The sequence below is a fragment of the Acartia tonsa genome, chromosome 6 (assembly GCF_053477335.1).
Source record: "Acartia tonsa isolate MP-2025a chromosome 6, ASM5347733v1, whole genome shotgun sequence".
NCBI classification, from domain to species: Eukaryota; Metazoa; Arthropoda; class Copepoda; order Calanoida; family Acartiidae; genus Acartia; species Acartia tonsa.
Window position 1 is genome coordinate 42,625,643 of NC_137265.1, and position 23,394 is coordinate 42,649,036.

At 31.6% G+C, this 23,394-nt stretch overlaps 1 protein-coding gene across 4 annotated transcripts in view; it reads left to right on the forward strand.

The window, feature by feature from the left end:
• LOC145322717 (uncharacterized) overlaps window positions 1–23,394 on the forward strand; it is an 80,868-nt gene that overhangs the window by 37,183 nt on the left and 20,291 nt on the right. The window lies entirely within an intron of this gene.

The window sequence follows — 23,394 nt, forward strand, 5'->3', positions numbered from 1 at the left end:
TTTTTTTTACCCCCCCCAAAAATTTTACCCCGGGGGTAAAATTTGCTTGGGGGGGGTAATTACCCCCCCTTAAATCTGTTGGCAGGGGTAAAATTTTTGGGGGGGGTAAGTTAAATTTTATCAAAAATTTAGTATTAAAAATGCGCGCGAAGCGCGCAAAAATTTTTTTTGTTAGAGATTTTCTATTTTGGGGGGGGTATTTACCCCCCCAAAATTGTTTGGGGGGGGGGTAAATACCCCCTCCTAAATGGTTGGGGGTGCCTACGGCACCCCCAGGGTAGGGGTAAATTTTAAATGGGGGGGGGTAAAATGAAAAAAATTTTGGGGGTGCCTACGGCACCCCCAAATTCGTTTGGGGGGGGGGGGGTAATCACCCCATTACCCCCCCCTTGGACGCCTATGAACAAAACAATATAATATACATAAATTTAACTCATATTAAATTCGCATTTTCTTTATGAAAACATTTAATTTATAATAGATTGTCGGTTTTAGCTAATGCTTTTTTTATATCATTAATAATCATTTTATCATAATACAAAAGCATGATTTCTAAAATAACATAATATATATTTGTAAAACAAGCTTTTTATTCTTTACTTAGTATTTTTATACAATACATACAGACAAACTAACTATTATAGAGTAGCTTCGCAAGAAAATTAGATCCTAACATTTTGCCATTTTCTGCCCTCTTACCATTTTAGTGTTATACATTTTTCTTTATTTTATTGGGATAAAATGAGTTTCAGTTTTTTTGCGCACTTTCCTAGAATAACTAAATGGTTTCTTTTATAACGAGAAAAAATAATAGATTGATATAAAAAAAGGTATTTGTAATATTTTTTGTTATTTTATTTTCAAAATTAGTAGCCTTGCCTTTAGCTTCTAGAAGAAGTTTTTACTGGGTTTTGTGATTAATATTTTTACATTGGATGTACTTTAAAACCATATGAGTAATTTGAATAGGCGTATTCTTTAAAGTTTTAGATTATTTTTCTCTATATAAGTACTAGCGGTTGCGCCCCTAGCATTGAAGGCCAAAAAATAGCCTATAACATACAGTTCAGAGGTTAGCGAGATCTTAACTAACAAGCAATAAAATTGTAATACTTTGTATACTAGGTTTTTTCATATAATGATAAATATAATCAGTAAAAAATACCCTTTGTAAAAAGTTTTGAAACGGCAAACGCCATATTAATTTAGAAAGTAGAAAATTAACAATATTTGGCCCCAACTTAAAATGAATTCGTTGGGTTTATGCATTTCATAAGAAGTTATTTCCATGTTAAACCTAGAATCCTTTCGTTGAAGTATAATCTACATAGTTTTTGTCGATTAAATGTCATATAATCATGTCAAAACTTGTGCAGTTATTATATCAATAAGAAACGTACTGTCAGCCATGCCTACTTTCAATAAATGCCCCTATTGTCGACATAAAATATGTCATCTAAACAACATAAGTTAAAAGCTAGCGGAGTGTTTCTATCCAATCTAGCCAACTAGCAGACACAGTTTTAACAACTTTTGCAAAAGGGGCGCCACATTTTTGCCTGTGCAAAAATATGTTTTTGCACACATATAATTATTTGCAAGTGTACGTATTGTATTTGAATGTACAATTACATTCTGCAAAATGTTTCAATGTTCGTTAATTTACTGCAAAATTAAAGACTTTTACAAATTTTTATATGTAAGCTTTTAATGTTTAATTTCAATAGCTTATGGTAAATCATTACAGAGCCAATAAAGAAGCATTTGTCTTAGATAGTTGTTACATAGTATCCAAGTATTACTCTAAAAAACTAATTTATTCTTTAATTGTATATTCTTTTTTCCTGTTTTAAATAAGGTCGCAAAGATGTTTATATGAGTTATGTACAGCTTGTTATACCAATAAAACACGAGATTTGTATTGGTTTACTGTTAAAACCTGCAAAATGTTTGTTTTAAAGTCCTAACTTTTGATAAGAAAATTCCTTTGTATACGACTCTTTATAGACCATGGGATTCCCTCTACATTTACCAATAATGTAACGCATCTAACATAGCAGAAGTAGGGACCGTTTTGATTTAATATCATTCGAATATTTTGCTGTAGAAATCTTGTAATTTAACCATTTTGGTATACATTGAAAATCGTGAATATACTTTTAACCGCATATATAATCTTGCAATTTTCTTTACGTGAATATAATAACTATTTATGATCTCTAAAAATCCCTTTTGGGATAATAGCTTTTACGTCCTAAAAAAAAAAGAAAATTGCCATAAACTCAATATAGTCAAACAGACAATCGTAAAACCGAAAAGAAAAAATATTAAGTGCTAGCTTTTAGTATCATTCATAATTCGTCTAAGGATTCTCTATTTCGGTTAATGAATTAAACCATTTGAATCCACAAGCAAAGTTTGAAATTGAAAGGTTATTTTTAACATTCATAAAATAAACCACCACCAGAGCTAACTGTTACGTATGGATGGACGCAAGGACCGATCTATATGAAGGAAAGCCTTCCTTTTAAAAATCTAAAATTTTAGAAATAGGCCTTAATTTTTTGTTGTGCCCCTGACTATCTTGGTGAAGGGGGTATTGACCCTGATATCTTCACAAATTGCGGCCTCCGAGTTTTTTTGCAACAGGCGAAAATATGGGGTAGTGGGGATTTGGGGTACACACAGATTTGCAAAGATTGGCAAGGTTTTGCACGCACAGGGGGAAGGAAATTTTACTTCCAATAAAGGGGAAGAAATAAGAGGGGGTTTTGTACATTAAATTGGGGGGAATGGATAGATAGGAGTGGCGAGATTTTAAAGTTTTGGGAAGGAGGTAAAAAGTAATAAAATGGATTTATCAGGAAAGCTAAAATATCATAAAATTCATAGGGGGGGGGGGGGGGTAAAACATGAAAATGTAATAAATGAAAATTGTAAAAATAATAAAAATTCGGGGTATACTTTGAGATTTTTAAATAAGTGGGGGGTAGGGAAAATTTTTGCACTAAAGGAAAATGGGAAGGGTTATTAGTATGGTTGTTTTTGCAATAGGAACTACAGGGTGGGGCAAATAAGACCGGACAAATTCTAACTTCTAAACAAATGAACATAAAATCGTCAATTTTAAAGATTTTATTGAATTTTAAAAACTGGCAAGCAAAATAGGTATATGACTATTAGATTATTCAATAAAATCGCTGCCAGCCTTAATCACCGCCTCTACCCGCCTCCTCAACCGCCGGCAGGTCCAGGTCAAAATGTACCTGTCCAAGATGGCGTAGTTCTCCTTGATAGTGGCAATGAGGGAGGTCTTGGTGGCATGGGCACGTCTATTGGTGCATGCTTCAAAGTAGCCCAAGGCCCAATAGTCCATTGAATTAAGATCGGACTGCTGGGAGGCCACATTTTCTTAGGAACGTGAGTAACCGCAGGATCCAAATTCGCCCAACTTTCCAGCTACCCTTATACAAGGAGGCTTTTATTTGGACCACAGTTGAGCTAGAACAACGGTTTTTTTTACATTTTTAGAAATGGCATGAAGTTTCAGCTAGGCTTGTCAGCGCAACCCATAGTCTAAAATGAGTTTTTAAGTTCAATATGGGTCAGTGAAGTCAAGAACCGAGAAATTTTCACGGTTTTTGACGTTTTTTACATCTCAAAATCTGCCCCGTTTCACTTTGCTGGAGTACTACGGCCAAGCCATTTCAGATAGAGAGCTCTAGTCTTTTCTAGTGTCTTACTTATGTATCTGACAGTATCCCCAGCAAGTTACATAACTCTACCTCACGTACAGATGGGCTGAGGTCAGATTTAGTGGACCCTAGTCGAGAATCCAGTTTAAACCACCGGCGCATTTGGAATCTGCCTTGTTGAACATATGCGCGGCCAGCTCTTTGTACACGTCCATCTTCGTCCAACGATTTTTTTGTGCTAAAAGGTCATTACCTAAGCTTTTTATAGTGTGGTCGAATGTCCTGATTGGTCAAGTAGTTTTGGCGCTATGGCAGTTTAAAGTTTGTCCGGTCTTATTTGCCCCACCCTGTATGTGCAAATATTTGAAAGCAAATAAATTATTAATATTTTTGAAATAAACATACACATAGTATAAAGCAATTAATCATGAACCACATTGGTTGGTTTGTACTTATTATAACTAGAATATTATGAAAAAATAACCAAAAAATTCTATGGTTCTAATTTTGCAATGTTAGGTGCGTGAATTTAGAATTATGAGTAGGGATTTAACTCTCCCCATAAACAGGGACATTTTTTGTCACTTTGTTTTGGCAAAATTGCAAATACACCACAAAACTTGCATATTTAAGGGTAAGTTTTGGTGGGGCAGGGTAAGGTGTGGGGGGTGGGTCGCGAGTTGGAGGGTAGATATTGGGTATTATTTATTTAATTTCGTTTGGCAAGTATTATAAACCCACTATAAGTTTTAAGATGCATTGACAAGTTCTAGTCATGCTAACCTTAAGTAAGTTTTAAATAACATTTATTAATAACATATTTATTTATTTTTCCTTGTTGTCAAAGGGGTGGGCGAAATTTATGCTTCATATCAATTTGCCAAAATATCATTTTATTTTGCACAACTTGAACTTTGTACACGTGGAGGTGTTTTGTAGCCATGCAAATTTAGGCTTTTTGCAAAAAGGGAATACCATTTCCCTTCTCTTAACCTAAATTTCATGGGGAAGGCCCTGATTTATTAAAGCTATAGAAACTGTAAAAAATATGATGTTTTTTTAATTAGATAAATATTATATTAAAGTTGTTTTATAACTGCCACTTAGCTCTCAAAAAATAACTCCAAACCTGACCAAGACCTATAAATGGTCCATTGATCCATTAATCCCTTTTTTAGATCTTATTACACACACACACACAACCATCTACATACATCCAATTACTTTAGTATATCTAGGATTTTTTTATCATATCAGGTAATTTTTATATATTGAAATAATTTAGTAATATGTATTTTGAATAGAACTCACGAAACCTCTTCCCAATAAATACAAATATATATCTCAAGTTTAAAATCACGGAACCTCTACAGATAAAACATCACGCAACCTTCTCATATTTTTTGTATGATGTCATATTTTAGGGTTCTAATCTACATCATTTTTAGATCTCTTATAAATTAAGAATTTTACTTTTTTTCAATCAAAACTGTATTTTATAGTAGTAAGGGTTTTTGTTTGTCCGTTAAGATCTCGGTAACCACTGAATCAAACTTTACATAGGTTTCCAAAGATGGTTTTAGACTATTCTAATTTCAAATTAAAGTCTTAGGATGGTTTTAGTTTACTTTTCCACCCAATTTCTCCCCTTTCGAATACTGAGATCCTTGTTGCTAGGGAAGCAGCCATGTTATAAAATGGCTAATTATAATAGATTTTCAAAAAGTAAAATATATTTTAATTTAAGGTTCTATTATTAAACTGTTGGTTTAATAAATTTCATGTTATACAAGATTCTGCGTTGTACTTATTCAAAAAGTATATGATACACATCAAAATAATATGCCTTTTCTACCTACGGCCTACTTTTGTAAAAATGTGTGTGTGTGTGTGCGTGTGTGTGTCCGTCTTTTTGACATTCTAATTGCCAGAGAGAGAGCATTTTTTTTGCGCAGAAAAAAAAGAATAACAAGTGTTTGGTGTAGTTAGCATTTTATTGCATGAAAAATACTCTCTAAAAATCCTTCCCTTTTTTCTCTTGTACATAAAAGGTTAGGGCACAAAAAGGGAGGGTAAAATGAACCCCTAAACGGTGTATTGAGGGCTGTAAAAAAGGGAGGTGGAGGGACAGTGTAGTTGTATGCATGCACTAAGGCATTCGCAGTAATTCTTTTCAGGGACAAATATTTACAGCAACCTTAATACTATTCATATTTCTTTACTACTTATTGATATTTTTGTTGTAATTATACTTAAATTTTTATTTAAAAATGTAAAAAAAATGTTTTTATTTTTTAGGTAAGTGTCTACCCTGAGAGTGTAAAAATGCTGCTTGAAGCAAAAAACTGGTGGGGGCCATGCTTGAAAGAGAAATCAAATAAGATGGGGGGGGGGGGGGCATGCACAGTGAAAGATGGGAGGAAAAAAGATGGTAATTCTGCAAAAAGGGGAAAGTTTCAAGAGGGGCAGTGCTAAGCAGTGAATTTGAGAATGATCACTGTGCGACTTTACAAATTTGATTTTAAAATTATAGAAGAATCTTCCTCCCAGTTATAAACTTGTTTCTTCGTTTGCTAGCTTTAAATTGTTGCAGGGAAAGACTAGAAGAAGACATAAAATGATTTACATTATGATTTTTTCTTCAATTTTTATAAATTTGTCTTTGTGCTCATTGTATTCAAAGAAGGTTGACCATGGATACGCAAAGAAATAGTTGTAAGGCAAGAATCTTAAAATATTCCAAAAATTTGTACTCACAGTGACATTTAGAGGGAAGGCAAGTAATGCTAAAAAAAAGAGAAGATAAATTGTGTGGAGAATCTGCAGGCTGCAAGCACAGAGGGGAGGAGTTAGGAATTGAATTGTGGAGTCAGATGGGTTATGCAAAAAAGCTGTATGTATACTGTAGGTTAGGCTGGCTCGGATTTAACAAATTTTCATAGTTTCGGCGCCACAGCCTTTTTTTTCGTGATTACAAAATTTACACATGGAGCTTTTTAAGAATAAAATTGAAGATAAAAAGCATTTTTCTTCATTGAAAACCTTTTGATGATTAGATGTTAAAGGATAAAAAATAACAAGCTTGTAACAGGCTGCGTCTTTTTTCATTACAAGCTCATTATTTTGAGAAAAATGAGGGGCCAAAATCAACAAAAGACAGAGCTTGTAATAAGACTAATCAAATATATATTTCTTTCAATGGGATAAACTTTTTTATAGGCCCCAACACAATTTAACAAGGAAACGGGCAAAGGTCTGTTTAGACAGCCTATTAGCTGTAAAATATCTTATTTGATGGCGTATATAAGACAGTCGGACTTACACATTGATAAATATTTTTCCACTTTTAAAAAAAATAATTAAAGGAAAAAATGGGACATCCTATTTGAATATGTTCACAAGGCTGACAGGACCAGGACGGGGCTAGGTTCATGCAATCAAATATTTTACAACAGGGGGAAGGAAAGGGGTGCAGATTAACCATTTGGGGGTAGGGGAAGCACTTGACTTATCCCTTCCTTTTTCTCATCTTTTTTTGCTGAGCTGCTCTCATAATTTTGCAATTTTAAACAAAAACGCCAAAAATCATATTTTTAAATAATTAAATATATTTTTTCAGCGATTATTTAAACAAATAACATATAACTTATATTTTAAAAAAATATTTTAAATTAAAAAAGGCTGATTAAAGACAAAGCCTTTTGGCTGTTTTGAGATGGCTTAAAAAATTCCAGCTAGTGGTTATATTGGATCTTGTTTGAAAGTTTGGAAAATAGAATAATCATATAAAACCAGGGGAGGGTGGAGACATAATAATAATAATAATGTTTATTTGGTGCTGCTAGGTACCCCCTAGCTTAGGAGATAGCACATACAATACTCTAAATTGCTGCTATCTATCGACAATTTAGAGTTTACATTATGATGTTTAGTCTCATACAAAAATAAAATAATATATACTAAGAGTTTAATTATTAACTAAATATAAATTGGTGGAATAAAAGGAAAATTTTCAGGATATGCACCAGGAGCTACAGAAGTACTATCTTGACCAAAATGGGGATAGTGTATTTGATTCCTGAAGCCCCTTTTTTAAGGAAAACAAAAAGAAAAAAAGAACATAAAAAATTAAATGTTAAAGGGAAAATCGAAACTTTAATTTAGTTAAATTGAGTTGTGAGGATGGTAAAAAAAAGAAAAAACACAAATAAACATTTATATTATGTTAGAGAAATCAGTAAATAATAAGAAGGATGAAAAAAATAGATTAAGGATTTTAGAGAAAAATAAAACAAAATGAATCAATTATGAAAGCAAAGAGAGTATAAAAGGAAAAAATTATAAGATAGATCATAATTTTAATACCATATTTTAAGTTTTAAAATTTCATTGAAGATTAATAAGTAAAGTTTTTATTTAAAAAGAAAGGAGAAAGAAAAAAACACATAAAAAGGAAAAAAAAGCAATACTTCAAGACTTTGTCATTCTATTATTTTATTATTTTTCAAAAACAGAAATTTCTCAATTCAAAATAATATCTTTTTAAAGAATGCCACTTTGATCTTTGCCCTGTATTCAACCCTCCCCTCCCCGCCAAAAAAACATTGGGCTGTTAGTACACTAGTCCCCAAAGTTTTATTACAAAATTTTCTTATTTAGGAATTGTAGTGTAGAGAGAAATATACTTTGTAAACTAAGGAAGTGTGTCTTTTGAACCATTTTATGTAACTTTCATGTAAGGACAGACAAACATACGTATGGACATATCTCATATTTAGAACTTGAACACTCTTTATTATGAATCATGTTATGAGATAGATTGTATTAGCAACATAACATGCAAATTTTTAAGCAAATTTGATTTTCAAAATTCATATTTTTAAATCACACATTTTTTAGATCAGTTTTATTTCATAGCTTACTCATTGTAATAACATCAATTTGACATATTTTTAAAAATATTTTCCAATAAAAATTGACTGTAGTTTTCTTGTTTATTTGCAGATTTTAAAACCTCCAATCAATCATAAATTCTTATGACATAATAAGAAGGATATGATGGAAAATACTTGGTAAAATTATCTGTTTGATGATTAACTGTTATATGTTTATTCAAATATTCTTTTGAGCAAAAAAAGACCTTTTACTAAAAGATAATTTCTGCTATAATGTTTTTATAAATGCAAAAAAATCTTTCAAATAAAAAGTTCCCAATTTCTCAACTGCATGACTAGGCTCAAATTATGCAAGGTTTACAGGGATGGGCCAATTGATGAAAAATTAATCTATCAACAAGGCTTTTATTAAAATTATAGCTATTGGAAGCTAATGAATATAAAGGGTAGCAACTTAGCAAGGTGTATACATTAATATCATCCATTTTCCTATCCCTTCGTCTTGTCTAATAACTTCACTTACAAGCTTGCAATGCATCATATTATAAACAAGGATGACAATATTCAAAAATAAACTTTTTGTACGAATTTTAATTTTTGGAATTCTGCATTTTATGCTATTTAAGCAAGGCCTATTTTACACCAAGGAAGTTTGCCATTACTATGTTTACGATTTTCTAGCTACACTATGACCATTGACAACAAATAAGACTGTGTTTCTTGTTTATTGATTGATTTTTAAAAAGTTATAAAATAAATAAAGTCTGTAAACGCCATGTTCATTAATTGAATGAATGTGTCAACATTTTAACATTTTGTGAATGGACATGTTATTCCTTGCAAGCAATATGTATTGTTTTAAAAAGTCTATTTCAAAACTGAACATACTTAGAAAGTATAATTGTCAGTGTTTATTTGTGCTATTTTAGCGTCACAAAAATGTAAGAATGTACTTAAAAAGCTTTAGTTATGTGAGAAGCGGGGAAAGCTTTTTTTTTCATTTGCTAATCTGAGAAAATGCTTCCACATTTTAGGAGAGTCAAAACAAGGGTGATAATAACCAAAAAAATTATAAGAATCGATTCTAAAATTGTGTATTTGAACATTAAGTCATTTGGTTGCTGTTTTATGACTAATTCATCAAAGGAATCATCATTGCTATAAAGTTTTAACTTAATTAGACAACTTTTTCAAGCCAAAATTTTGAAATAGGCATGTGTTGACTTTCAATTAGGTCTTTGAATATCAGCTAATAGCATCGGAAATATTAACACAGCCAAGTCACTACATAAGAGCAGACTAAAAAGGTCCACAACACTTGGGTCAGGTAATTATCTGGGTTACAACAATAATGACTTTAGAAATGTTATGTAAAGACTCTCAATGTAGAAAATCTTTGCTTCAAGGAAAAAAGTGCAAATGTTAGGCCTGACTAAAATATATGTGTTTAGCTGTGTGTTGTTCTGGTCAATATTTAGCTATACAGGTCAAACTTGGATTACATACACAGGGATATATAATATATACTATAGATAGTTTTATTCAGCTATCCTAAAAATCTTATCAAGATTATTAATTATTCTTATACTCTGCTTTTAGTTATTTTCAAGACTCTTAATTTTTATTAATAGATTGGATCAAATCTATATCACATTTAAGATCTGATCGTTATTTCAGACATGTTAAAATCACCATATAAATTTCCAACCTTTCCTTTGGGATTCCCGTAACAAATAAGGTGTAATTTGGATAGCAACGGGAAAATATTTTTAACATATTAATATTTTGTTCCAATTTCTTCCTCTTTAATATTGAAATTGCAATGGCTCTATAATTGAATCGTTAATGTTCGTTTGTCTGATATGTTATTGTTGTGATTGAGTTTTATGGCTGCTGTTAGTCCTATGTTGGGGAACAGCGAGGTGTGCATTATCTAAAATAAAAAGATTGGCGAAGTGTGATAAATTTCTCTGGGAGTTAGAAGAGTATCGGAAGAGAACGGAGGTTGCAGATGTAAGTGGTCGGAGTAAGGGCGTAAGCAACATTTTAAAAAGGGTATCTCTCAAAATAATTTGAAAGTATTTTGAAGTATAGTTTTTTTTTCGGAAAATATTATCATAAAGTAACATTCTTTTAACTCAGACAAATGAACGTTAAAGCGGAATAAACAGACACTTTTTATAGAGTTTCTGAGCTACTACAAATAACCTTACAATATTTAAATAAAGCCCTTTCTATATTGTAAGAGGATTTCAAATTAGCACTTTTGTAACATTAAAACATAGAACCGCATTCAGTATCTTCATTGAAGAAACAACTAGTGTAATTAATATGCTTTATTGTATTATGTGTTGATTTACGGTAGTGAATGCACACCCAAAAACTATATATATAGACCAATGGTCTTCCAAATATGATTAACAAAAAATGACCTACTTTCCCGTACTTTATATTATTTGGATAATTAGGTCGATTAAGCAAAAATACTTAATGTTGTTATTTCATCCAGGTGTTAACAGTTATATCTAGAATATGTCTGTTTGTTTGTCTGTCAGTCAAAAAAGCGTCAAATGTCTGATGCTTCTTGATACTTGACTGATTTTGAAACTTAACCTCTAGGTCCTTCAAAAGTAGATAATGGAGATTTGAAAAATAGCATAAAACCAACCTAATATCATCACTTAGCCTCTTCCTTATGGTCATCCCATTTTAAATATAAAGACAAAATAAACCTTACTGGATATTATTTTAGATTGCCCAATAATGATATTGAGTAAAGATCTTACAAAATGTCTTTACTTCAATATACTCCTTTTAAACCAACAATACCAATGAAAAATATTATAAAAATATATCGATTTCTGTATATTTTAAGTACATTAAGAACAAAGTATTATATAATTGTTCCTTTTAACATTTTTTTACATTTACATTTGTACATTTTATCAAGGATTATTTTTTCAAGTCAGGGTATTTCATAGTTGTCTGGGTGTTGGGTTCGAGCCTTACACTTGGCATATTAACAGGCAAATGACATACACATAGATAACTTTCTAATAAATTTCATACAATCAAGTTTTTTACATTTTTACAATGTTTTGACAAATGATTATAATTAATAATTTCGTCTAGCAAAATCTGGTTTGGATAACTAAGGGCTAAGGCAATGGTTGGTAAATATATTAAAAAGTTACCAGTGTTTTTAAAGTCTCTTCCTTCCTGGGTACCACCAATATAATGAATTGTGTTATACCTGTCCTGTAGTTGATAACCTTAAGGTATTGCCTCCTGGCTAATCTAAATTCTTGCCAATTCTGATAGTATGCTACCAATTTTGTATTACTCTCTCATTCTTTTTTTCTCTCTCTTTCTCTCTCTCTCTCTCTCTCTCTTTCCTCTCTCATCTCAATGTCTCTCTCTTGACCTCTAAGAGGCAGCTTTAGACGCGTGCACAGAGATTTGCCCACGGATGGGGGGGGGGGGGAGAGAATGATTAAAAATAGAACCACCTCTTCCTGTTGTTGTCATAATCTCTGATTACACGTCTCCCTCCACCCCCCCCTCCACGCACGTCCCTTGGCAGCTTCCAATGTTTTTACAGCAATTTTGGACAAATTTGCTGATATCCTAGTAATCTTCAGAAGCGCAGCTTCTCTATAACTCCCATATTTGTCTTGTAAATTTTGGAAAAATTTACTTTTGATATTTATTGGTGGGGATAGTAAAGAAGGGGACATTGGGCTGTTTATTACACACTCAGTCCCCAAAGTTTTTTAATAACATTTCTCGTATTCATTCAAATCCGGTGGATAGGGACCGGTTCTCATCCATACGAAAAAAAAACTATGTCTAGCATCGTATTTTATCCAGCTTTCTACGAACATAAAAATGTACAATTATAACTGGTTTTAAACTTATAATTGTACATTCTATAACCGCGGAAAGCGGTAAAATACGATGAAAGAAATAACTATTCTTATTCGTTTGCTTACCAGTTTTGGGGACTTTTATTGAATTTTGATTGGTTGGTTCATTAAATTGAGTGTAATCTACACAAGGGGTAATTTTGCGTATCATTATTTGGGATTTACATCAATTTATAAGCCATTTTCTTGTCCCTTTAGATCTCTAGGGATAGTAGGTATTATCTCATCATGATTCTACCTTGGACCAATATTGAGCTTGCCTAACAATTGTCGAACTTAAGGCTTCGCCATTTTCGAGATCTAACTGAGAATAAAAAATAGAAGACAAATACAAAAAAACGCAGAAAAATAACTGGCTTTTCCATGACAAATGTGCAATGTCATCCAAATTTACTTTAGGCCCATACCATCGATATGGATATTTGTTCTAAGATAATAATCCTTTTATAAAAATAACAGGATGTCTGTCGCTACATCCCTCCATGAAAGTATGTTAAAATATTTTTGACTTCCTTGTTTATTGGTAGATTTAAGATAAGAATTGCTTAAAAATTTTCAATTTTTACCCTATGTTAAACTCATAGTAAGTAATGATTTTTTCCTTAATTTTTGTCAACTTTCTAAGCATTGTAAAGAGTGATTATTTGCTTAACATTGCCTTATTGCTTGTTGTTTGCCTATTGTCTTCTAAATGTACTTTCATAAGTTGCATTTGACAAAAATATTTATCAAAAACAAAGATAGCAATCATCATATTGTAAAAAGTAGTAAGCTTTTTTGTTAATTTTTCAGATAAGATCTCTTAAATTACTCTTCTCTATTGTAGGAAGTTTTACATTGGTCCAAGGATGGTTTTAGGCTATTTCTACCCAATCGAAAATAATGTCCATAAATGCTAGAGGCGCTACCATTATATATTTTGAATTTTTTTTATTGTCAAAAAAAATATTTTACATTTTTAATGGCAAAAAGTATTTCATCTAAAAGATATCAAATTAATGAATTTATATATGATTATATGATTAATGTCGAATAAAATGAATTATAGAGCAGCTACGCGTCCATGAAAACTATATTCTATTGTATGAATTTAAATTCTTACAAGATGTGTTTGAAACTATATATGCATATTTTATGTAGATCTCATAGAGCAAGGGAGTTCATACTAGTTTGAAACTATATATGCAATGCATATTTTATGTAGATCTCATAGAGCAAGGGAGTTCATACTAGTTTGAAACTATATATGCAATGCATATTTTATGTAGATCTCATAGAGCAAGGGAGTTCATACTAGTTTGAAACTATATATGCATATTTTATGTAGATCTCATAGAACATGGGTGTACACAATTGTTTTTAACAAATATGCGAATATTATGTAGTCGCCCACCCCCCCCCCCCTCTGTTAAAACTCTTAAACCCTCTAGATTTTGGTGTCAAACTTTCTGGGTGCTTCGCAATTCTTTGGCAAAACCCTATGCATGCCACTGCACTGGATGCAAATTTAATATTGAAATAAATACATGGAGCTTTGAGGTTTTTAGCAGTAATTTTTAATTGTAAACAAAATGTCGAAGTAAATGTGAGAAAACAATATTTTAATGATAAATCCTAAAAGCACATGCCTGTATGTATGTAGAGAATGGTTGTAAAACGAACCCTTTTGAATTCAAGCATTAAGCATACATATGAGATAAAATACAAGGGGGTTGGTTCTAACATATTATATGCTTTTCATCAAGGATGATTTAGTTGGGGTTAGAAAATAAAATGTTTTCTTACTTAGAATAAATTACTATTGTACAATTAGATTGATAGAACAATTGGAGGCAATAAAGTTTCACCTTAGGTGCCATATCTCTGCCTAAAATATGGTCATTTGGATCAAGTTAAGCAGAGTGAGCTAATTTCCTGTTTTAGTATGTTTGGGTTTAATGGTCTGCCTTACTTGTTGGGTTTGGCATACTCTGATTAACTTGATCCAGTCATTTTTTATGTTTTTAAAGTCATAATTTTGTAATTTGGATACCCTATTTAAATTAACCCTTGTGTGTATTGATGTCATATAAATATTCCACCCTCTCTTTATTCTCATAAAACCTTGTGTTGTAAGGAAGAAAAGGTTTTAAAGGCAAAAAAGGCAGTAAAATTCAAGTCTAACTTCTTTAAACACACACACACACACACACACATCTACGCAATAACCAACCCTTCAACAGTCCTGTTATCCCTATCCTTTCCATATTTTAAATCTTCCCCCCAAAAGTTACATATTTCCATCTCTTGAAAATTTTGCTATTTCTCTCTCTCTCTCACTCGCAAAATCTCTTTCTCATTTCCGTGTGATCTTTTTATGACTTGTGCCATTTCTACCAATTTAAACTCCCCCCCCAAGACAACCCCCGCCCTCCACGCCATCGCACTCCCGGCCCAGATTATTCTGCGCATGCAAAATGGGAGTGCGAGTGTGTGTGTGTGTGTGTGTGCTAATCGATATATCTTTAGGATGGAACCAATCCTAACTTTGCCGACTGCTGGTCTACCCTTTTTCTTTCTCCTTTTTTGCCATTTCTTCTCTCTCCCCTTCCTCTTACTCCTCTGGAACTCTTATCTAACCCCTTTACAACTTTTGCCAATTAAAGGGTTAGTGATGAAAATTTGAAATTTATTTTTCATTCTTTTTTAATGTCCAAAAAACATCTATATCAATAAAAAGATAAATTTATCACAAACAATTTTATTTTTTAAATAACATGAACATTACTTAAATGGGATATTATTGAGATATAAATGATTTTAGTAAAGTTATTGAATTTATAAATATATTTACATGTTTATTTCTAAAAAATATTATCATTAGATGCACAAAATGCATTATTTTTTTTTAATTTGAAATGCTTTAAATTCTTCATTTTTTCTAAATACAAATTCAAAATATTATTCTTAGGCAAAGAAAGTTAGCTTTTACATAGCTAAGTCTTAGCGCAGAGCTAAATGAAATAGAGAGTTTTATTGCGTCGAATTTTTAATGCAGCTAGGGAGAGCGCTACAAAAAAAATAAATAATATGTGCCTCAGGCCATAAACGTACTTTCAAGTCATGCTTTTTAGTCAATCAATGGACAATGAAAAAATATTTTGAAAGTACATTTTTTTTATTTGATAATTTGATAAAAGTGCATTGTTTATGTAAAAAGTAATGAATGTATTTTATTAAATTGATAAAAATTTAGAGTTTTTTTATATTATTGAAAAAAAAATTTTCTTGGATTGCTTCACGCACCCTTTAAGTTTCATCTATCCCCCTCCTCTATCGATCTAACCCCTTTAACTTAAATCTGCAACTTCAACTACTCACTTCCCCTAACATTTCTTACCCCTTTAACCAAAGAGCAGCTTCACAAAATTCATTCTCAATTTTGAACGCAAAAACTATTGGTTCACATCCCCTTTAAATATCAAAATTTTTGTCTTAAAACAATTTTATTTAAAAACATTATATATAATATTTTTGATGATTATGACAGATTTGCTAAATACGTCTCAAATGACTTTTTCTGGCATGTTGGTAAGAAAAAGATGATAGAAAGAGAGCTGAGTATACAGTCATAGAAGGAAAATAGTGCACATAGCAAACACACACACACACACACACACAGCTTCAATAGTTGTCCATCCATATAGGGGATAGGGGAACATTTCCCCTCTAGTGATTGTAGTAGGCAGCTTTTCTCCCTGCACCACACTGACTCACCCCCTAACCCCCCAAACTGTGCTGAATCACTGCCCCAGTCACCACCCACCTCACTTTTTACTGTACTTTTGTTATCCCCCTTCTCTGGTAAAGTGCTGCTGCAAATGTGCAGAGTTCAAGGACGGAGGAAAAAGAGGGGCAGTGAGTGAGGGGAGCAAACACTAGTGGGGCTACTAGGCAGAATTCTATCCATAAGTAGCGCATCATAAACTTTTTACATGGGAAAAAGAACAGCAAACTGTATGAATGTTAAAAGAGAAAGACCATATTGTTTGTGTAACGTAAGAGAAAGATCACTGTATATGAGCATTGATGGTAATTAGATAGAGGGTTATGTAGATTTTCTGCATGCTGTACAATATAAAGGGGAAAAAAGAGAACAACTGATATGTCTTTAATTTAAGTAAAGCAAAATACCCAATAAATATATGAAAATAGAAAAAAGATCAAGTACAGACAGACGCATATCATTTTAGAACAGCTGCGCTACTAAAACGACAAAGGGTAGGTTTGCAAAGGGGAGGGAAAGTTGTAGTTTGGGGGAAGATTCGTTTGGAGTACTGGAAGGGTCCGTGGCTCTAGGCGCACTCAATGTATCTTGCTGCTTTTATGTGCACTCAGCCTCCGGTGAGAAAGATTCTTCAGGAGTAACAACCATCCCTTATTTCCCCCCCTTTAATCTTGCGCTGAATACAGCTTCTTACATTCATCCCACCTCCCCTCTAACTTTACCCCAAATAATCGGTGTGCAACTTTTGCCAACCACCCCCGAATTTCCCCCCAGCATAGTATTTGTACATTTATACCTCCCTATCTACCTCCCCGTGGCTCCGTTCTCTTGCACATTTTACCATCCTCGAAAGAAATTTGAACAGAAAAGTAGGGCAACCTCGCTGAAGTCCTCGGCACTTTGCTAAAGCTGCCCTTACCTCTCTCTCCCTTGGACGAGAACTGGTGTGTTCATTATATTGCATAAATTTAGCACTTAACTCCCACTGTCGATACTTCGCAATAACTCTCTCTCTCTCTCTCTTATTTTCCTAATTTAATCCTCTCCCAATTCTCCGTTGAATATGTACAAACACACAGAAAATATCATTGTATAAAGGCTCGAAGCTGAGCAGAGAAAATGACTAAAAAGTGGAAGGTTCGGGAGAGTTGTTGAATTTTTATGTATCTTGCAGAATCTCTCTCTGGTACAGTAAAATACAGTGAATGTAAAGTTCTTTCCCTTTTTAGACAGTTCATCCCCCCAATAAATGAATCTCTCCACTCCACACACCCGTCATTCCCCTTTTATATTCTCTCTCCCCGTGTGAGGTGCTGTGCCTGCTAAAATGTTGCTCTTGCTGCGCCTGTAGTAAGGCAGGTTGTGGGAGGAAAACACACACATATTCTTCATCATGAAAAAAGTATGCACTTTTTTATACAAATTTTCATATTTTACTTAATAAAAAATACTCAAATATACATCCATATTAAGTGCTGGTTATGTTAAGTGACGAAAAAAGTGTTTAAATGGCCGAAAAAGTGCATTTTAAGTGTGAAAATTGAAAATAATTGTTAATGTTTGTAAGTGTATAGTATTTTGTATACACTATATACTCTAAGCTGCACTAATATGGCGGGGACGGGCAAAGGAAAGTGGAAAGAAAAAAAAACAATTATTATTCCTCTATGTACATATATGCATTTATTGATAATTATTAGTAGCGAAGCTACTCTATAATTCGAAATGTCCGTCCGTCCGTCTGTCCGTCCGTCTGTCCGTGTAAGACAGAATAGGGGAAACGTGATTTTCTCGGCTCCTATTAAAGATAGACAGCTGAAATTTTTTGACAACATTCCCATTATTAAAGAGCACAATTAACTATAAAACATCAAGGGCGGTCGGACCCCTTTTTAGCAGGTTTTAGGCTATTTTTGTATGTTTCACATTTTTCTCCATATCTTCAGTGTTTATGGTCCGATTTTCAAAATTTTTTCAGTTATTGATATCAAAATTTAATTTCCTGTCGTTTACAGAAAACAACCATGACGGCCAGACTGCCTTTTTGCAGGTTTTAGGCTATTTTTGTATTTATCACATTATTCTCCATATCTTCAGTGTTTATGGTCCGATTTTCAAAAATTTTTCAGTTATAGATATCAAAATTAAATTTCCCGTCGTTTAAAGAAAACAACCCTGGCGGTCAGACTGCCTTTTGGCTATTTTTATATGTTTTAAATATTTCCCCATATATTTGGTGTTTTTGGTCCAATTTTCAAACTTTTTTGGGATAAATACAATTTAAATCTACTTTTACGTATTTCCATCCACGATTTTTTGTGCTTCGCTACTTATGGATGTTGTCATCCTTGTTTTTTTATATAAATAAGATGGTCTTATGAGTATGAAAAATACATATTTTCAAATGTTTGATAGAGAATGAAAAAAGCAAATTCAAAAAAGTTATCTTTTTATTATGTAGATAGTTTTTTCTAAGTTAAATAATAAATATCTTTGCCTATGTTTTTCTATGAAGCTTTTTATATATCTAGATTATTTGTGATATTTTTTGTTTCCTATTATAAAACAGAGGCAAGGGGCGAAGCTGCTTGTCTTTATTTAAAAAATACAAACAAAAGTTTACATTCTTTATATCTACAAATGCTCAATTCAAATTCTAATCTCTTATGTATGGTTTAGATTTGTACTTAAAAATCATGCTTAGCGTATATACAATAGATAGATATTTAATATATGTATTCATAATATAAATAATATCTGGGGGTTAAAAGGTGGAGAAAAAACACCCTTAGTATTAAAGCCAAGAAAGAAGAACCATTAAAGAGGTTTAAAACCATCTACCTCCCTTACCCCACCCCCTCTCAAGCCCCCACCCTCTTTCTAACCAAAACTGCACCCCTAAATGTCTTTCATACATATGTGTATGTGTGTGTGTGTGTGTGTTTTATTATTTTTTGCGTTTAAAAATAGTTTTTGTTTATATAAGTCTTGACTTTTTACATATATCTAAACATGCCTTTTCTCTTTGCAATGTCAAACTATAAGAAAATATATGCAGATGTGAGTAAAAATGTAAAAATATGTATATTTATACATTTTTAGAAGTACAGATATTATAAAAGCAATATTGACAATAAAAAAAAAGCATATATAGAGTAGAATAGGACGAAACGAAAATGTTGCATTTTTAGGGACTTTTTGACAATAACTTTTAAAATTGGCTTTTCTGTTCTTTTTTCTTGTTGGCTCTCTATATTTTTAAATGTTTGATAGAGAATGAAAAAGCAAATTCTAAAAAGTTATCTTTTTTATTATGTAGATAGTTTTTTTAAGATAAATAATAAATATCTTGGCCTGTGTTTTTCTATGAAGCTTCATATATATTTGTGATATTTTTTGTTCCCTATTCTAAAACAGAGGCTAGGGGCGAAGCTGCTTGTCTTTATTTTAAAAATACAAACAAAAGTTTACATTCTTTAAACCTACAAATGCTCAATTCAAAATCAAATCTTTTGTATGGTTTAGATTTGTACTTAAAAATCATGCGTGCGTATAGAATAGATAGATATTTAATAAATGTATTCATAATATATATAATATCTGGGGGGTTAAAAGGTGGAGAAAAAACACCCTTAGTATTGAAGCCAAGAAAGAAGAACCATTAAAGAGGTTTAAAACCATCTACCTCCCTTACCCCACCCCCTCTCAAGCCCCCACCCTCTTTCCAACCAAAACTGCACCCCTAAATGTCTTTCATACATATGTGTATGTGTGTGTGTGTGTGAGTGTGTTTTAATATTTTTTGCGTTTAAAAATAGTTTTTGTTTATGTAAGTCTTGACTTTTTACATATATCTAAACATTTTTAGAAGTACAGATATTATAAAAGCAATATTGACAATAAAAAAGCATATATAGAGTAGAACAAGACGAAAATGTTGCATTTTTAGGGATTTTTTGACAATAACTTTTAAAATTGGCTTTACTGTTCTTTTTTAATAGAATATATTGTTGGATTTCTAATTTGCTTCGCTATTTATGGATATAATGTTCTTTGTTAATTTATTTAAGTTGATTTGTTTTTGTTAGTCCCTTAAGAATTCGCCAACCACTTACATTTTAAAGTTCTCCATTTTATAACCTTTACAGAGGCAATAGTATAAGGTATTTCTTTATTTAAGTCTTTGGATATTTTTCTGTATCTCCCATCCCATAAACAGCCTCTAGATGCTAGGGGTGCAGTCGCTAGTATAATAATAATTTGCAATAAAACATTGAAATAAATATTAATTTTATTACTTGGTTTTTAACAATGTAATTGTTTTATTATTACAATTTGGAATTCAAAGTTTTTACGCATGCAAGTGCTTATTAGTTTGTTTTGCATATTCTTTTGTAGCAAAGCTATTCTTTTACTTCCCTGTCTGTCTGTACGTCTGTAACGCTATGTTGAAATACATAATTAACTATCCATCTATGGTGGAAATGTGCCTTTATTGGCTGTTGTTTAAGATAATCTGCTGATTTTATATAAATATATTGCTACCAAAGAGAATCCAGTATACAATTTACTTGGACCGTCAGTCTGTCACTTATGCTACAAAATACAGTTATTTTTTTATTGAACAAGGATAATTATGACCATTAATAGCGCCTTTAATAACATTTTGAGTAGAAACAAAAATAGATTTAATTTAAAAATAATTTGTTTAGAACTTTAGATATAAAGTTTAAGAACCCACAGGTTTAAATACATAACAGGAATTTCTTAAACCAGTTTAAAAAAATAAGTTTCATAAGTTATTTGTATATAAAGCTTCTTCTTTATACAACTTATGCATTGGTGTGCATTTATTTCCGATAATGTATCACATATTAAATCTTCATAACTGCATATTATTAAAACAGCACAAACTACCCTTATTCTTTCTTCCTCCCTCTTTCCTATTTATTTCATTAATCAATCTCTTATGTTGTTTGCATTTGTATAATTTTGCGAATACGCAGAGTTGTTAAATTGCGCCAATGAACGCACCCCCTTATTGACATATAATGCAAAAATGATAAGGACTTTTCAATACAGTAAAAAACTGTTTGTTTATCTTTCATAGATATTTTATATTTACTGTTTAATGCAACTTTTTAATTGTATCCTTATGGTGATAAGTTTTATCTTTAGGATATTTTTTACTAAAATATTGTTTTCGGATTTGCCATTTTAGCAGCTAATGGTATATATAAATTGTATAAAAAAAATTTTCACACATGCTTTTGACGGCTGGTTAGCAGCGGGGTTTCATCGAATTTAATAGTTTTAAAAAATCAAACTTGTGCATTGATTTAATGCTTTGTCAAAATGTTGACAAAGTAAAATATTGAACAATCTTTACAAGGTTTAAAAATAGAATTTAAATTCATAGCAAAGACTTTTTATGCTAGCCTGTAAATATAAATATTTGCCTTCTTTACAATTATTACAGGGATTTGATAATGGCAGACAAAACAAGTTTTTTTTTAAAGCAGTTATCCTTCTTTGCAAGGAGGAAGGGGATAGAACAATCGCAAATGAACATATGTAAAATGTTTTTATTGGATTGTAAATTTAAATATTTTTTGCCTTCTCTTATTCTTACAAACTCTAGCTTAGTAATCATGGAAATAGTTAAAGCCAATTGCTTAAAAAATCTTTGTTTATAGAGTTAATGATTAATAATTCCATATAATAATCATATGTCACTTATCATTACTTTTACTAAATGTGTAGGTACTACAACCATAAATATTGTATCTGCCATTGATCTATCCGTGTATGCTTAACTATACTTAGTTATGCACGGTGTATCATCACTACCGCGCAATAGCAAAACATCATTTTTCCATTTTTGCCATAAGACATAATTGCAATTGAAGAAAGATCATTTAGTTTGATAGTAAATGAAGCAATGGGAAACAATTTGTGCTGTAGTAATAATTTGCAAATCACATGATTTGAAATATCTACGAAATTGATTGAACACCTTGCTGTGCACACCAATTTCAAGTTTTTGCATTGTAAAACTTTCTCTCAAATCTGTATAGTCTAGTTTAACCCTTGCTAGCTTTTATACATGATATCACAGTTGAAATATAATGGAAATTTAATATTGTAGCAAAAGTTTTTTTGATTTCTATTTCAGTTTTTATAGATTTTTGAATATCTAAATCAATAATTAAAAAAGCAAGATTTTATTAAAGATTACTTTAATTAATTACTAATTTCACTGTGCCCCTTAACCCTTCCCTATTTTACCCTTGATTGTTTTTACCCCCATCTGTTTTTTGCAATACCTTCTTAACCCCCCTTTCCCTTCAAATTGTCTCCCTTTTAATATATTTCTAAATCCCATCCCCTCATTAAGGCTTGAAAATGTTTCTCTTTTCCTTGAAAATAGTTTTGTTGAAACTAAGGCGGTGGTGTGAATACAATTCCCCAAACATAAAGCAGTATCAAATCATGAAAAATGTTTATTATAAAACAACTGTCATACCCTTTAGACCCCTTTTAATATTTAAACACCCTATTTTATTTATTTGCTATTATGTTTTTGCGCTTATTAAGCACAATTTGTATTTGATAATATGCGCTAATGTATGCACACCAAATCTAGGCAGGCTGCAATTTTGTTGTAAAATTCAAAAGTTAACAAGGATAACAGTTTTTAAAGACTGATAAGTCTTTTTTTAAATAATCTGAATGATAAAGTAGTTTTAAAGCTTGAGTTAAAAAACACGTTGAAATATTACATATTTAATACTTTTTTTTTAACGCCAAAAATAATTTATGAATAACTCTTTTTTTATTAAAATACGAATATCTTTAGCTCTTAGAACATTTTCTAGGTTTCAACACAATCATTCGAAAATAACCCCATGCTTAACTGCTTTTAAAGCAAATAAGTTAAATTTTCCTTCCAGCAAACGAAAATGATTGTATGTATGATTTTAAAATCATAAAATATTTATTGATAAAAAGATTGTCTTTAAAAAGAATCATAAAATTAATACCGGTTTCCTTCGGTCCTTCAGAACTGAAAAACTTGTTTAAATCTTATAATCTATCATCTAAATAACTGC